The sequence below is a fragment of the Delphinus delphis genome, chromosome 13 (genome assembly GCF_949987515.2).
Source record: "Delphinus delphis chromosome 13, mDelDel1.2, whole genome shotgun sequence".
In the NCBI taxonomy this organism is placed as follows: domain Eukaryota; kingdom Metazoa; phylum Chordata; class Mammalia; order Artiodactyla; family Delphinidae; genus Delphinus; species Delphinus delphis.
The window spans coordinates 38,446,924-38,464,048 of record NC_082695.1 but is presented as its reverse complement, the minus strand read 5'-3'; the positions used below and the strand labels follow the sequence as shown (position 1 = coordinate 38,464,048).

Below are 17,125 nucleotides of genomic sequence, written 5' to 3'. Positions count from 1 at the left end.
CCCTGGTCCGGGAAGATTCCGCACGCCACGGAGCGGCTGGGCCCGTGAGCCATGGCCGCTGAGCCTGCACATCCAGAGCCTGTGCTCCACAACAGGAGAGGCCACAACAGTGAGAGGCCCGCGCACCGCAAAAAAAAAAAAAAAAAAAATTCTAAATCTTAAATACACAGCCTTTTGATATTGTAAGAAGTAAACAAATTATTGCTGTTTGGAGAACAGAATCAAAACAGAATGGGAGTGCTACAAAAGGGAAACATGAGAGGAAAAATACCAAAGGTAAAAGAAATATACCCTAAAAAGGATATATGTTGGCCTTGTGGAATCTCTTAGGTTCAACTGGAATAGTATATATTAACGAAGAGTTAATAAAGAACAACCAGGTAACAACAGCTAAGAAGGAAAAATAGTGATAAGACAAATTTTAGGTAGCTGGCAGATTATCATGAACTCTGCAGAATTAAAAATGTGATATATGTCATTTAGCAGTGCTAAATCCAGTTGATATCAAAACATACAAAATGGTCACTATAATCTAGTATTTAAAATTTAAGATATGGTAACAAAGTATCTCCAAAGCAAAAAAGACAAAGTCATCCTAAAGAGCACCAAAGATTAAACCGTAAAAAATCAGGGGAACTAATTATCAAGAAATCATGCTTTGTAGAGAAAAAGCTAGCCTACCACTCAAAAAGGAAAATAAAATCAGAAGCAACTTTCCTAAGCCTAACCAGTCTAACTTTTCTTAACATAGAGGTTTTGTGTGGAAAACTCATAACGTAATTTGGAAAAAATCTCCCTTAATACATCTATCAACTAATTGCTTTTTTTTAGGAGTGAGACCTAAGATAACTGCTCCCGTAAAGAGTATTGGACTTGGCTCAGACACACTGATATACGTATTAGATATTGAATCTTCCCTCACACCTAAAAAAGGCAGTAAACACAGAAAAGAAAAGCTTTTAAAATTGTGGCAATAGAGTATAAAAGGGCAAGAAATAACACTAAGATACATATCGGGATAGTTTTTCGTAAGGTGATACATATGAGAGAAAAATTTTTAATAGAGAAATGTTATAAACGTATGGAGAAACAGTCTGAAGATGCAGAATAAGAATGTGTGTAAATGAAACTGTAAGTCTCTAAAATAATGAGACTAAGGCCTAACATGAGCCAGAGCATGTTTCCTTAACAGCAGTGGTCTATGAATCCCAAACAGGAAATCCAAGACATCTGAGAACAAGCTTTGGAGGATTCAAGAATCTCCAAAACTGTACTCAAATCTGGAAGTTTATAGCTTTTCTCAGATTTTTAAACAGGTTTATGACCCAAGGTGTACTGAGAATCAAAACTTTAAGACAGCCTTTGGTGGTTGTTACTGAAGTTACAATCACTGTTTATGGGTAACAAGACTTCTTTAGAAATCTATGAACCATTTTCTCCCAGAAAATACACATAAAAATCTATACATACAATTTTGAGGGAGTCCAAACCCCCTAAGGTTCCATTCATGGACCTCATACAAAGCTAAAGATTCCTGCTTTAGCTCATTTTCTGTAATTATAAAGATTCTATACCTCCTCATTCAGTGGATTAAAATAGAATACTAGAAATTCTGTAGATTTTGACTCAAATTCTTAATGGGGAAAAGTACTGGTACAACAATATACTACTGATTGTTTGGATTTAGCATAATCATGATGCTAATGCCATAAATTATCTGTTACCTTACACACTTGACCATGTGATAAACGGAATTCAGCTTTATGATTCTTTTGGAGAGTTTTGAATATTCAAGTATTAAATCATGTGAAAAAAGTTTTAATAAAGACAAAATGTAATCATTAAAAATAATAAGATAGGATACAGATTTCAAATTTGTTCTCCTGTCTTCTCCTTGGATGCCGTGTGAGTAAGGCCTGTCTTCACTGCAAACCTCGGATATCTTAGCATTTTGGCTTGCTATGTTTCTGACAAAGGGAACTTGGCTTGGATAAATCGCCCAGCAAAGAAAAATCCAAGACACCAGTAAGATTTTCACCACAGTTGTCTACGCCATGTGGCTGAGAGGGTCTTGGTGCTCTGGCCGGGTGTCAGGACTGAGCCTCTGAGGTGGGAGAGCCGAGTTCCAGACACTGGACCACCAGACACCTCCTGGCCCCACGTAATATCAACCAGCGAGAGCTCTCCCAGAAATCTCTGTCTCAACACTAAGACCCAGATCCACTTGACAACCAGCAAGCTCCAGTGCTGGACACCCCATGCCAAACTAGCAAGACAGGAACACAACTCTACCCATTAGCAGAGAGGCAGCCTAAAATCATAATAAGTTCACAGACACCCCAAAACATACCACCGTATGCAGTCCTGCCCATCAGAAAGACAAGATCCAGCCTCATCCACCAGAACACAGGCACCAGTCCTCTCCACAAGGAAGCCTACACAAGCCACTGAATCAACCTTACCCACTGGGGGTAACACCAAAAACAAAGGGAACTACAAACCTGCAGCAAGCAAAAGGAGACACCAAACACAGTAAGTTAAGCAAAATGGGAAGATAGAGAAACACACAGCAGATGAAGGAGCAAGGTAAAAACCCACCAGACCAAACAAATGAAGAGGAAATAGGCAGTCTACCTGAAAAAGAATTCAGAGTAATGATAGTTAATGATCCAAAATCTTGGAAACAGAATGGAGAAAATACAAGAAACGTGTAACAAGGACCTAGAAGAACTAAAGAGCAAACAAACAATGATGACCAACACAATAAATGAAATTAAAAAGTCTCTAGAAGGAATCAATAGCAGAATAACTGAGGCAGAAGAACGGATAAGTAACCTGCAAGGTAAAATAGTGGAAATAACTACCGCAGAGCAGAATAAAGAAAAATGAATGAAAAGAACTGAGGACAGTCTCAGAGACCACTAGGACAACATTAAATGCACCAACATTCAAATTATAGGGGTCTCAGCAGAAGAAGAGAAAAAGGGACTGAGAAAATATTTGAGGAGATTATAGTTGAAAACTTCCCTAATATGGGAAAGGAAATAGTCAATCAAGTCCAGGAAGCACAGAGAGTCCCATACAGGATAAATCCAAGGAGAAACACACCAAGACACATATTAATCAAACTATTAAAAATTAAAGACAAAGAAAAAATATTAAAAGCAGCAAGGGAAAAGCAACAAATAACATACAAGGGAATCCCCGTAAGGTTAACAGCTGATCTTTCAGCAGAAACTCCGCAAGCCAGAAGGGAGTGGCAGGACATATTTAAAGTAATGAAAGGGAAAAACCTACAACCAAGATTACTCTACGCAGCAAGGATCTCATTCAGATTCGACGGAGAAACTAAAACCTTTACAGACAAGCAAAAGCTAAGAGAATTCAGCACCACCAAACCAACTTTACAACAAATGCTGAAGGAACTTCTCTAGGCAGGAAACACAAGAGAAGGAAAAGACCTACAATAACAAACCCAAAACAACTACAAAAATGGTAATAGGAACATACATATTGATAACTACCTTAAATGTAAATGGATAAAATGCTCTAACTATAAAAGACACAGACAGGCTAAATGGATACAAAAACAAGACCCGTATACATGCTGTTTACAAGCGACTCACTTCAGACCTAAAGACACATACAGACTGAAAGTGAGGGGATGGAAAAAGATATTCCATGCAAATGAAAATCAAAAGAAAGATGGAGTAGCAATTCTCATATCAGACAAAACAGACTTTAAAATAAAGACTATTACAAGAGACAAAGAAGAACACTGCATAATGATCAAGGGATCGATCCAAGAAGAAGATATAACAATTGTAAATATTTATCCACGCAACATAGGAGTACCTCAATATATAAGGCAAATGCTAACAGCCATAAAAGGGGAAATCGACAGTAACACAATCATAGTAGGGGACTTTTAACAACCCACTTCCACTAATGGACAGATCAACCAACAGGAAAACAAATAAAGAAACACAAGCTTTAAATGATACATTAAACAAGATGGACTTAATTGATATTTATAGGACATTCCACCCAAAAATAATAGAATACAGTTTCTTCTCAAGTGCTCATGGAACATTCTCCAGGATAGAGCTTATCTTGGATCACAAATCAAGCCTTGGTAAATTTAAGAAAATTGAAATTGCATCAAGTATCTTTTCCTACCACAATGCTATGAGACTAGGTATCAATTACAGGAAAAAAAACCGTAAAAAATACAAACACATGAAAGCTAAACAATACCGTACTAAATAACCAAGAGATCACAGAAGGAATCAAACAGGAAATCAAAAAATACCTAGAAACAGATGACAATGAGAACACAACGGCCCAAAACGTACGGGATGCAGCAAAAGCAGTTCTAAGAGGGAAGTTTATAGCAATACAACACTACCTCAAGAAACAAGAAACATCTCAAAGAAACAACCTAACCTTACACCTAAAGCAATTAGAGAAAGAAGAACAAAAAAACCCCAAAGTTAGCAGAAGGAAAGAAATCATAAAGATCAGATCAGAAATAAATGACAAAGAAATGAAGGAAATGAAAACAAAGATCAATAAAACTAAAAGCTGGTTCTCGGAGAAGATAAACAAAATTGATGAACCATTAGCCAGACTCATCAAGAAAAAAAGGGAGAAGACTCAAATCAATAGAATTAGAAATGAAAAAGGAGAAGTAACAACTGACAATGCAGAAATACAAAGGATCATGAGAGATTACTACAAGCAACTATATGCCAATAAACTGGACAACCTGGAAGAAATGGACAAACTCTTAGAAAAGCACAACCTTCCGAGACTGAACCAGGAAGAAACAGAAAATATAAACAGACCAATCACAAGCACTGAAATTGAGACTGTGATTAAAATCTTCCAACAAACAAAAGCTCAGGACCAGATGGCTTCACAGGCGAATTCTATGAAACATTCAGAGAAGAGCTAACATTCATCCTTCTCAAACTCTTCCAAAATATAGCAGAGGGAGGAACACTCCCAAACTCATTCTACAAGACCATCATCACCCTGATACCAAAACCAAAGATGTTACGAAAAAAGAAAACTACAGGCCAATATCACTGATGAACATAGATGCAAAAATCCGCAACAAAATACTAGAATCCGGGCTTCCCTGGTGGCACAGTGGTTGAGAGTCCGCCTGAGGATGCAGGGGACATGGGTTCATGCCCCAGTCCGGGAAGATCGCACATGCCGCGGAGCGGCTGGGCCCGTGAGCCATGGCCGCTGAGCCTGCGCATCCGGAGCCTGTGCTCCGCAACGGGAGAGGCCACAACAGTGAGAGGCCCGCGTACCACAAAAAAAAAAAAAAAAAAAAAAAAAACTAGAATCCAACAGCACATTAAAAGGATCATACACCATGATCAAGTGAGGTTAATCCCAGGAATGCAAAGATTCTTCAATACATGCAAATAAATCAATGTGATACACCATATTAACAAACTGAAGGGTAAAAACCATGTGATCATCTCAACAGACGCAGAAAAAGCTTTCAACAAAATTCAAAACCCATTTATTATAAAAACTCTCCAGAAAGCAGGCATAGAGGGAACTTACCTGAACATAATAAAGGCCATATATGTCAAACCCACAGCCAACATCATTCTCAATGGTGAAAAACTGAAACCATTTCCACCAAGATCAGGAACAAGACAAGGTTTCCCACTCTCACCACTATTATTCAACATAGTTTTGGAAGTTTTAGCCACAGCAATCAGAGACGAAAAAGAAATAAAAGGAATCCAAATTGGAAAAGAAGTAAAACTGTCACTGTTTGCAGATGACATGATACTACACACACAGAATCCTAAGATGCTACCGGAAAAATACTAGAGCTAATCAATGAATTTGGTATAGTAGCAGGATACAAAATTAATGCACAGAAATCTCTTGCATTCCTGTACACTAATGATGACAAATCTGAAAGAGCAATTAAGGAAACACTCCCATTTACTACTGCAACAAAAAGAATAAAATACCTAGGAATAAACCTACCTAAGGAGGTAAAAGACCTGTATTCAGAAAACTATAAGACACTGATGAAACAAATTAAAGATGATACCAACAGATGGAGAGATATACCATGTTCCTGACTGGAAGAATCAACACTGTGAAAATGACTATACTACCCAAAGCAATCTACAGATTCAATGCAATCCCTAACAAACTACCAATGGCATTTTTCATAGAACTAAAACAAAAAATTTCACAATCTGTATGAAAATACAAAAGACCCCGAATAGCCAAAGTAATCTTGAGAAAGAAAAACGGAGCTGGAGAAATAAGGCTCCCTTGACTTCAGACTATACTACAAAGTTACAGTAATCAAGACAGTATGGTACTGGCACAAAAACAGAAATATAGATCAATGGAACAGGATAGAAAGCCCAGAGATAAACCCAAACACATATGGTCATCTTATCTTTGATAAAGAAGGCAAGAATATGCAATGGAGAAAAGACAGCCGCTTCAATAAGTGGTGCAGGGAAAACTGGACAGCTACATGTGAAAGAATGAAATTAGAACACTCCCTAACACCATACACAAAAATAAACACAAAATGGATTAAAAACCTAAATGTAAGGCCAGACACTATAAAAGTCTTAGAGGAAAACATAGGCAGAACACTCTATGGCATAAATCACAGCAAGATCCTTTTTGACCCTCCTCCTAGAGAAATGGAAATAAAAACAAAAGTAAACATATGGGACCTAATGAAACTTAAAAGCTTTTGCACAGCAAAGGAAACCACAGACAGGATGAAAAGACAACCCTCAGAATGGGAGAAAATATTAGCAAATGAAGCAACTGACAAAGGATTAATCTCCAAAATTTACAAGCAGCTCATGCAGCTCAGTATCAAAAAACCAAACCCTATCCAAAAATGGGCAGAAGACCTAAATAGACATTTCTCCAAAGAAGATATACAGATTGCCAACAAACACATGAAAAGATGCTCAATATCACTAATCATTAGAGAAATGCAAATCAAAACTACAGTGAAGTATCACCCCACACAAGTCAGAATGGCCATCATCAAAAAATCTACAAATAATAAATGCTGGAGAGGGTGTGGAGAAAAGGGAACCATCTTGCACTGTTGATGGGAATGTAAACTGACACAGCCACTATGGAGAACAGTATGGGGAGGTTCCTTAAAAAACTAAAAATAGAACTACCATACGATCCAGCAATCCCACTACTGGGCATATACCCTGAGAAAAGCATAATTCAGAAAGTTTCATGAAGCACAATGTTCGTTGCAGCTCTATTTACAATAGCCAGGACATGGAAGCAACCTAAGTGTCCATCAACAGATGAATGGATAAAGAAGATGTGGCACATATATACAATGGCACATATATACAATGGAATATTACTCAGCCATAAAAAGAAACGAAACTGAGTTATTCATAGTGAGGTGGATGAACCTAGGGCTTGTCGTACAGAGTGAAGAAAGTCAGAAAGAGAAAAACAAATACTGTATGCTAACACATACATATGGAATCTAAAAAAAAGGTTATGAAGAACCTCGGGGCAGGACAGAAATAAAGATGCAGATGTAGAGAATGGACTTGAGGACATGGGGAGGGGGAAGGGTAAGGTGGGATAAAGTGAGAAAGTGGCATCGACTAATATATACTACCAAATGTAAAACAGATAGCTAGTGAGAAGCAGCCGCATAGCAGAGGGAGATCAGCTCAGTGCTTTGTGACCACCTAGAGGGGTGGGATAGGGAGGGTGGGAGGGAGACGCAAGAGGGAGGAGATATGGGGATACATGTATATGTATAACTGATTCTCTTTGTTATAAAGCAGAAACTAACACACCATTGTAAAGCAATTATACTCCAATAAAGACGTTTAAAAATAAATAAAAAGTCATAGACAACAATGTTCATTGCAGCATTATTTACAATAGCTAGGATATGGAATCAACCTAAGTGTCCATCAAAAGATCAATGGATAAAGAAGATGTGGCACATATATACAATGGAATATTACTCTGCCATAAAAAGAAACGAAATTGAGTTATTTGTAGTGAGGTGGATGGACCCAGAGTCTGTCATAGAGTGACGTTAAGTCAGAAAGACAAAACCAAATACCATATGCTAACAGATATATATGGAATCTAAAATTTTAAAAAATGGTTCTGAAGAACCTAGGGGCGGGACAGGAATAAAGATACAGACGTAGAGAATGGACTTGAGGACACAGGAAGGGGGAAGGGTAAGCTGAGACAAAATGAGAGAGTGGCACTGACATATATACACTACCAAATGTAAAACAGATAGCTAGTGAGAAGTAGCTGCACAGCACAGGGAGATCAGCTCGGTGCTTTGTGACTACCTAGAGTGATGGGATAGGGAGGGTAGGAGGGAGATGCAAGAGGGAGGGGATATGGGGATATATGTATATGTATAGCTGATTCACTTTGTTATACAGCAGTAACTAACAGAACAATGTGAAGCAATTATACTCCAATAAAGATGTTAAAAATATATAAGATAAATCCATTTTTTAAATTATTTTATTTATTTTTGGCTCTGTCAGGTCTTAGTTGAGGCACGCTGGATCTTCGTTGAGGTACGTGGGATCTTCCGTTGTGATGTGTGGGCGTCCCTCTAGTTGTGGCGTGCGGTTTTCTCTTCTCTAGTTGTGGCGCGTGGGTTTTTCTCTCTCTAGTTGTGGCCCGCGGGTTTTCTCCCTCTAGTTGTGGCAGGCAGGCTCTGTAGTTGTGGCACATGGGCTCCAGAGCGTGTGGGCTCTGTAGTTGGCGGCACGCGGGCTCTCTAGTTGAGGCGCGTGAGCTCAGTAGTTGTGGCATGCGGGCTTAGTTGCCCTGTGGCATGTGGGATCTTAGTTCCCTGACCAGGGATCAAATCCACATCCCCTGCATCGTAAGGTGGATTTTTTTTTTTTTTTTTTTTGCGGTACGCGGGCCTCTCACTTTTGCGGCCTCTCCTGTTGCAGAGCACAGGCTCCGGACTCACAGGCTCAGCAGCCATGGCTCACGGGCATAGCTGCTCCGCGGCATATGGGATCTTCCCGGACTGGGGCACGAACCCGTGTCCCCTGCATCGGCAGGCGGACTCTCAACCACTGCGCTACCAGGGAAGCCCTAAGGTGGATTCTTTACCATTGGATCATCAGGGAAGTCCCAAACACATGTTATTGATACAAAGAAAAGAAAAATGGTACTATAACTGTGTTGAGAGAAATGGTGGTAACAGAGGATATTAATAGCTTTCACTTACTTGTTCTTCCTTCTTGCATTCATTAAGTCAACAAGGTAGAAAACCTGAGGTCCCTCAGAAAAAAGAGCCAATGGTTCAGAAAGTTACTGAGGCATTTAAAAAGAAATAGAGGGAATTCCCTAGCGGTCCAGTGGTTAGGACTTGGCACTTTCACTGCCGGGGCCCAGGTTCGATACCTGGTCGGGGAACTAAGATCCCACAAGCTGCACAGCACAGCCAAAAAAAATTAAATAAAAATAAACAAAAATAAAAATAGATATGTATGTATTCTTGAAAGCCCATTGCCTCCCTGCACTCTTATTACTTTGTGTCTTTTTGCTTTTTCCTCTCTTAGTACAGTATATATAACTGAACTGTCAGAACAAGGGAAAGGCAGTACCAGGCTACTGCTGGCAGTGACAAAAACAACCCTAGTCCCTTCTAGATCACATTCTACAAAGTATATCAAATCCTAATATTAAAATGCAAAATTCAACATTTTCAAGGAGAAAGTTTTTATTTCAGAATAAATCTATTCTGTTAATTAGTCTCACTGACATAAATATTGTATATTATACTATAGAATAACCATATTAAAATATTTTTTCCTCACAATCCTGAAATATTAAGAAATATATCATTAAAAATAAAAATTGAAAGAAATTTGAATTAATCCAAATGCTTTATTTTAAACTGATTAAATTATTATAATATTAGCAACATATTTTAAAGAGAAATGGTAATTTTTGATTTCCCATAGTAACAGTGTTATATTGGCAAAGGAGGTGAATACAGCAGACAATAGTTAATAAAGTAAATAAAACAAATGGATAACTAAAAAAATTTTATATTATAAAAATATAATAATCTCCTATTATATTTTTATAATAGGAGATCCAGTAGTCGAATTAGGATGATAGATAGATAGATAGATAAGTAGATAGATAGATAGACAAATCACCAGGATGGAATTATTATTAAAAAGATGAAAATTATGTCTCTTTCTGGAAAATAATGATTGGTTAAAAAGAGAGTGAAGAAATGGTTCGTACAAAGCCTAGAGAAAGAATGAGAAAAATAATTTGTCAGTGTGTCACCAGCGTTATCTATAGAAAAAGCTCCCTGATGAGCAATCCCAGTATTCTAATTTACCCTCCAGTAGAATCAGGAGAATGCTATCAGTTTTCAGTCCACTGTCATATGCAAAGTCATCACAGGTTGATGGTACTGTCAATTAAGATCATCTAACCAGTTGTCTTGCTCACCAATCAATCTCCAATTTTAACTTAGCTTTTCATAGTAGATTTCTTTCTCCCCACTGCAGGGGAAAAAAATCTACTGATCAGATGGTGTAAGTACTACAATCCACTTAGCAATATTTCTTTCTGTAAACAGTAATTTGGCATTCTTTATTAGTGTTAATTAGTGTTAGTCATCTCTATGGACCAATAAAGCCAAGGTCCATACTCGGGCCCTGTGAAGCCTCAACTAAACACTCACACCCATAACAGCTCTATCTCATATCTCTAACTGAACAAATACCAACACTTCCATAGAAACCTCTGTAAAATACCATAAGATTGCTGTAAGAATTAAATGATATAATGTAGGTAAATGTTTTAGTAGAGTCTAAAATTCTTCAATATAATAGTGTTATTTTATTACAGTTCTAAGATTATAGACCTATAAAGTACACAGTACAAATTTCCCTTTTCTCCTTCCCAAGAATTCCTCCTGTATTCTTGATTTTGGTTATTCTTACCACCATTTAACCAGCCACCCAAGTCAGAAACTTGGGAATCATTCTAGACCCTTTCCTCCCTTCTTACTCCTGTGTTCAATTTGTTCTCTTGGTTTTCCCTTTTAAAACTAAACTATTCTTTCCCAGGGGCCCCAATATTCTTTATATAGGCTTTCATTACCTTTCCTCTGAACATCTGTAACAGCCCCCTTCCAAATCTATCCTCTATACCCCTTCCACACAAATCTAATCATTTCACAATTTTCACAAATTCAACATTATCAGCACTCAAATTAAAAAGGCTTCCTTTAGGGCTTCCCTGGTGGCGCAGTGGCTGAGAGTCCGCCTGCTGATGCAGGGGACCTGGGTTTGTGCCCCGGTTCAGGAAGATCCCCCATGCCGCGGAGCGGCTGGGCCCGTGAGCCATGGCCGCTGAGCCTGCGCGTCCGGAGCTTGTGCTCCGCAACGGGAGAGGCCACAACAGTGAGAGGCCCGCGTTAAAAAAAAAAAAAAAAAAAAAAAAAAGGCTTCCTTTAAAATAACTAAATCTTTTTAAGATATGATTGGTCTCGATAAAATTTATTCTGATATATACTTTTTGTTCTAAGATACTTTTAAAAGAATATGAGACTAAACTTACAATTTTGTTGATAACTGAATTATAACAAAATCAACTCCTGATTAAATGGTTTAAGTTGTGATAAAATATTGCAGATAGCCCCAAATCAAAATTAATGTAAAAGTCAATGGTCAACTAGTCAGGAGTGGGTAAATTTTTGTTTTTGCTGTTTTTAAATAAACTTTTTATTTCAGAACCACTGTAGAGTTACAGAGAATTGTGAAGATACTGCAGAGAGTCCCTCACCTCTACTGTTAATATTGTACATTAGTATGGTACATTTGTTAATTAATGAACCAGCACTGACTGCTATTAACTACTTCATTCCAACTTCCTTAGTTTTATTTCATGTTCTTTTTCTGCCCCAGAATACCACATTACATTTAGTTGTCATGGCTCCTTAGGCTCCCCTTGGCTGTGACAGTTTCTTAGACTTTCCTTGTTTTTGATGATGTTGACAATGTTGAGGAGTACTAATCAGTTATTTTGTAGACTGTCCCTCAGGTGGAATTTGTCTGGTGTTTTCCCATGATTACACTGGGGTTATGAGTTTTGAAGAAGAAGGTCTCAAAGGTAGTGCCTCTTCATCACGTCACATCAAGGGTACACGCTATAAACATGACTTATCACTGTCGATGTTAACCTTGATCATCTGGCTGAGGTAGTGTTTGTGAGGTTTCTCCATCACAGAATTACTCTTTTCCCCCTTTTCTATACTATAGAACACTAAAATATACCACATACTCTTTGGAAAGAAGTCACTATGCGCAGCCTAAACTTGAGTGGAAAGTTATGCTCCACTTCCTTGAAGGTGGAATATCCACATAAATTATTTAGAATTCTTCTACACTGGAGATTTGAGGTAGATTAATTTTAACAGAGACCTATAACCCTCTCATCTTAATTAGAAAGCTGCTAATTAATGTTCATTCCTGATCTTCCCCCCACAAAAAGCAAACAAACACAAACAAATAATATGATGCCTCAAGAAAAAAGCCAATCTTTGGGCCTAGCCTGCAAGATGAGTTAAGAAAAAAACAGAATAGCCCCTGGTCCCCTCACCCTCATGTCCAGAGCAGCTCTGAGGGGTCTGTCTCCTTTCTTCTCATGGGGTAGACAATCTGAGGAACCCACAATATAACCAAAGGTCAGCTGTTCCCCACAGAACCTTAGTTAATTAGGAGGATTCTGTTGTTAGGTTGCAAGAACTGAGGCCCATAGAGTTGCCGGGATAAGGGTGTTACAGCTCAATAAATCAATAATTATACTAAGCCAATAGACTCTCACTTGTGGAGCACAGTATGAGATTTGAAGATACTTTCTCTAACGTTCAAACACTCTTCTTTATTTCTCAGTCTGGTTGTTTTCCAAAGGTTAAGGACATGGATAATTTAAGGATAAGATCTTACTACCAGTTAGGCAGGCATTTGTGAATACTGCCAAAGAAGCATTAAGTTCCGGAACAACTAATAGTGGTGCCTAGCATAATCCCTGGCACATGGTAATACTCAAACGTTTGCTGAATGATGAACAAATGAGTTCTAAGAAGCAGAGGGGACAAGCAGCTGTCTGCATGGTATGTAACAGTCAAATGGCGCTGGGTCCATTTTTAGGACCTGCCATGCTTTGCAATCTTTCTTCAGAGATGGGCAACATTTTTCCAAATAAACCACAGTAGCTAAACTGAGGAGGCCTTACATATTAGTATTACTTAATGTAAAAAGACATTAGAACGGCACAACAGCACATATTAGGTGTTCAAAAAATGCTTGCTGAGTTAAAGAACAACCCCTCAAATATAGTTTAAGCATGTTAGTCCAGAATCCATAAAGAAACTTAATAAAAAAGTTGATGAATCCCAAGTAGAAGTTCTGTAGGGCATGCTAAAACCATGTTAGAATGTAACGGTCTGAATACATTTTTATTCAATACACACCCCTGCCTAAATGGATGGAGACAAGAAGTCTAGGAGGGTATATACCAAAATGCTATCTGTGATCATCACTTTAGTAAATGAGTATGGGTAATTTTTATTTTCTTTCATCTATTTATAGTGATAGACATGACTCAAATGTTTTTTAATTCTTTTTTTTTGGTGTGCTTTAATTTTCTTCCCACAAATTCTTTTTTGACAGACAGTAATTAAAAGGTTCATTAATTTAGCTTAAATTCATTAACTAGGAATTTGGTAATGTAGTAGAATTTAGCTCAAAATGAGAGACATATGCAATGACAATGCAGCCTACGGGAGAGCTGTACGGGTGAGTACTCGATTGTTCCTAAAATAAGACAACCAAAATGATCTCTTCTATGATGTAAGGCAGGGAAGCGTAGTTTACTTATCTTTATACCCGCTTTGTGCACCCAGTATTAGGTGCTCAAAGTTTAGCTGAATGGAACAAAAGAAGAAACAATCAAATGAACAACCATCTTTCTGAGCAAGAATGCTCACCATGCTACATTTTTGGTTTATGTTCCAGTCCCCAAGAGTCCATTCCCTAACTACTTGCATTTTCAGAAACCAGAGCAACAGCAGGCACAGTGGTGAAGATCTCAGTCTGAAGCCAAACTACCTGAGCTCACATTCTGGCACCAGCAAACTGAAGAGCTAATGACTTGAGCAGGTTACTTACCTTCTGTGCCTCAGTTTCCTCATCTATAAAATGTGAGAAGAATCACAAATCCTATTTCATAGGATCGTTATGAAAATTTTAAAGGGCTTAGAAGAGTACCTGGACTTTCATACACTATATGAGTGTTTGCTTGGAGGGGGGGTACTTTTACTGCTACAAAATGGTCAGCAAATATGGGGTAATTTAGAAACCCGAAAATTAACCTATCTTAACACTCTGAGATGTGTCATCTTATCACAATGTGTCTAAAATTATTTCAATATCTAGAAAAGCTGACTCTTTAAAACTGCCAGATATCTACAGAAGCATTCTTTATGTCACTGTTTTAAAATAGCCATCCAAAAAAATTAAACTGCTATGTTATTAAATGCTAAAGACAAAAAGAATGTCGAGGACAAATTTCCCTTCTAGGAGAACAAGCTCAGAAAACTGATAACCGTTTTTCTTGATTCTTAACTGAATCGATACTTAAGAGACTATATTTGAATTAAGAACAAGGTATAGTTGGTTTCTCTTGGGCATTCTTAGGTTTGTAAGATCTTAAATTGTATCTCCATAGGTTTGTGGAATTTGATGTTATATTTTTTTCTCCTTGGCTAAAAAATAAACTTCAATATTAAAATTTATGGTAAATATGCCATTAAATTTATAGCAAAAGTATTTTTCCTCTGCAACATACACTATGTGGCAAAGTTACATATAGGTTAATGACTATTTAAGTCTGCAGTAAAGTGTGTCATGATCATGCCTACATGCTATTTCAGAAAATAAAAGTGGAATGGCAATGTAGAAGGGAGGAAAAAACCACTTCATATTTGAGCATAAAATAAAATTTAACTAATGCATTTTAATAGTTATATAAGTATATATAGTTTCAATACAGAAGTACACAATTGCTCAAAAGCATTCCAGACACTGTTTCTCACCTAAGTACTACAAAACAATTTACTCAAATTGACAATGAATTAAAAGTTTTAAGTAGCATTTCCAAGATTTCATTTACACATTACTCCTTTCTTCCTTAGTGATCTCTCTCCACCCTCAATATATAGGTTCTACTTACCATTTTTACGAATTTGCCATTCAAATATTATTTATTAAATTTAAAAAGAGTGTATAGCAACAATTAGCTCTAAAAGGTAACATTACAAAATCCCTTCAGGCCTTTAGCTGTATAAAATATCATTATCCTGATTTTTTACCAATAAAAAAATCAGGTCATGAAACATATTTTGGCAGCAGAGGGATTTTACTTGTTCCATATCTGTCTAAAGACTGTCTTGCTACTAACCAGGGTAATATTTTTCCTCTTTCTTTTTTTCTCTGCAGTGCATCTAAGTTTAGTGACAGCCGCATCAGGCTTTCCTAGTCTCAGCGCAAGCTCAGTGAAAATCTGGGATGTGTAAGTGGAAACATGAGAGACCGCTTTATTTGGCAGTGCTTTGGGGAAAAAAAAAAAGGCAGGACAAATGGCAAGGCAGTGTTTGGACCGCAGGATGAACAATCAATAGGCAGAAAGCAAGATAGAGGCTTCCTCAGCTTCTGGATCGACAATCGACAGCTGAGAGACTATTTTTTGCTATGGTTGACTAAATATGGTCAGGGAAGAGAGAGGCACAAGAGAGTCTGTTTGCCTGGGAGTGCATGTTTCAAATGCTTAGCTGCCTATAAAGCTGTAACAGTTCAGCCTGTGGCCACTGAGGGAAGAATATAAGTTAACCTTTGTAGTGACCATGTGGAAGTCCTGACCTTGCTTGCAGACTTGACCTCGGGATATGACAAGGTAGCTTCAATACAGATCTACCATTTAATCCTGGAAACTAAAACAAACAAAAAAAATCTCACAGCAAGAAAGATGCAGAATATTTCCTCAGAAGTCAGAAGACCCCAATGTATTCTGGTGCGCAAAGAAAACAGGGTGAATGTCTACAGTTACTTGGGGGGAGCAAGGTGTGTTTTGGTTTTTGTTGGGTTTTTATGTCTTTTTTAGATTATAAAATTAACCTCCTCTGCAACTTTTTCCCCAATTCTGAAGCATTCCATCTGAGAAATAAGTGAGGTTCATTTTCTTGGCTGTTGTAGCAACCTTCCTCCGTAGCTTAACTTTCTGTCCAGCAGATACAAGGTGCTTATAACTGTGCAATACTAGTAATACGACATTCCAAATCAAATGGCCAACGCTGATTCAATTTTACTGTAGTTTTTTTTCTTTTCCCTTAAGCATAAGGGAAGGGAGAGGGAAAAGATGGCTGACTTATTTTTGTTTGTTCATTTGTTTTTCAAATTTATCTTAAAAGGTGAGGTTCTGTGTTCACTGTTTCTTCCCCCTTACTTCACCCGGCTCATGAAAAGAAGCGCTAATTCAGCAAATAGAGTGAAGAAACAATCAAGATGAGATGGCTGCTGCTGATGTGACTCTCTAGGTCTTTATCTCTCTTCCTGCTGCTAACGCTGCATGACACTAAGCTTACAGGTAACACAGCACCATAGGCCTGTACTTTTAAGGATGCTTATGACTTTCTGCATGCTTACCTATTACTGACTCGATACATGTTTTTATTGTTAGATTAAATTCTATCTGGGCACAGCCTAGTTTCACAGTTCAAGTAGAGAGCTTATGTAGTAATAAAAAGGAACGCTGTTAAATATCATGACAGGTAACCCTTGATCTCAAACTTGTACAAATCCATTCCTGTCATTTACGTTATTAAAGAGTTCGTTTTTATTGTTTCAGATTAAATGGTAGTTTTGCATCCCTAGTAAAACACATCCTGCTTCCAAAGTATACTACCGTTTAAAAACTATTAACTATTTCAAGGTTTAGTCAACCAAGATACTTGGTAGATCACAAAATACTTTTTAATGCC

At 37.7% G+C, this 17,125-nt stretch overlaps 1 protein-coding gene across 1 annotated transcript in view; it reads right to left on the bottom strand.

Annotated features, from left to right (window-relative positions):
* Positions 1 to 17,125, bottom strand: part of MIB1 (MIB E3 ubiquitin protein ligase 1) — a 114,989-nt gene that overhangs the window by 24,905 nt on the left and 72,959 nt on the right. The gene's annotated exons all lie outside the window — the stretch shown is intronic.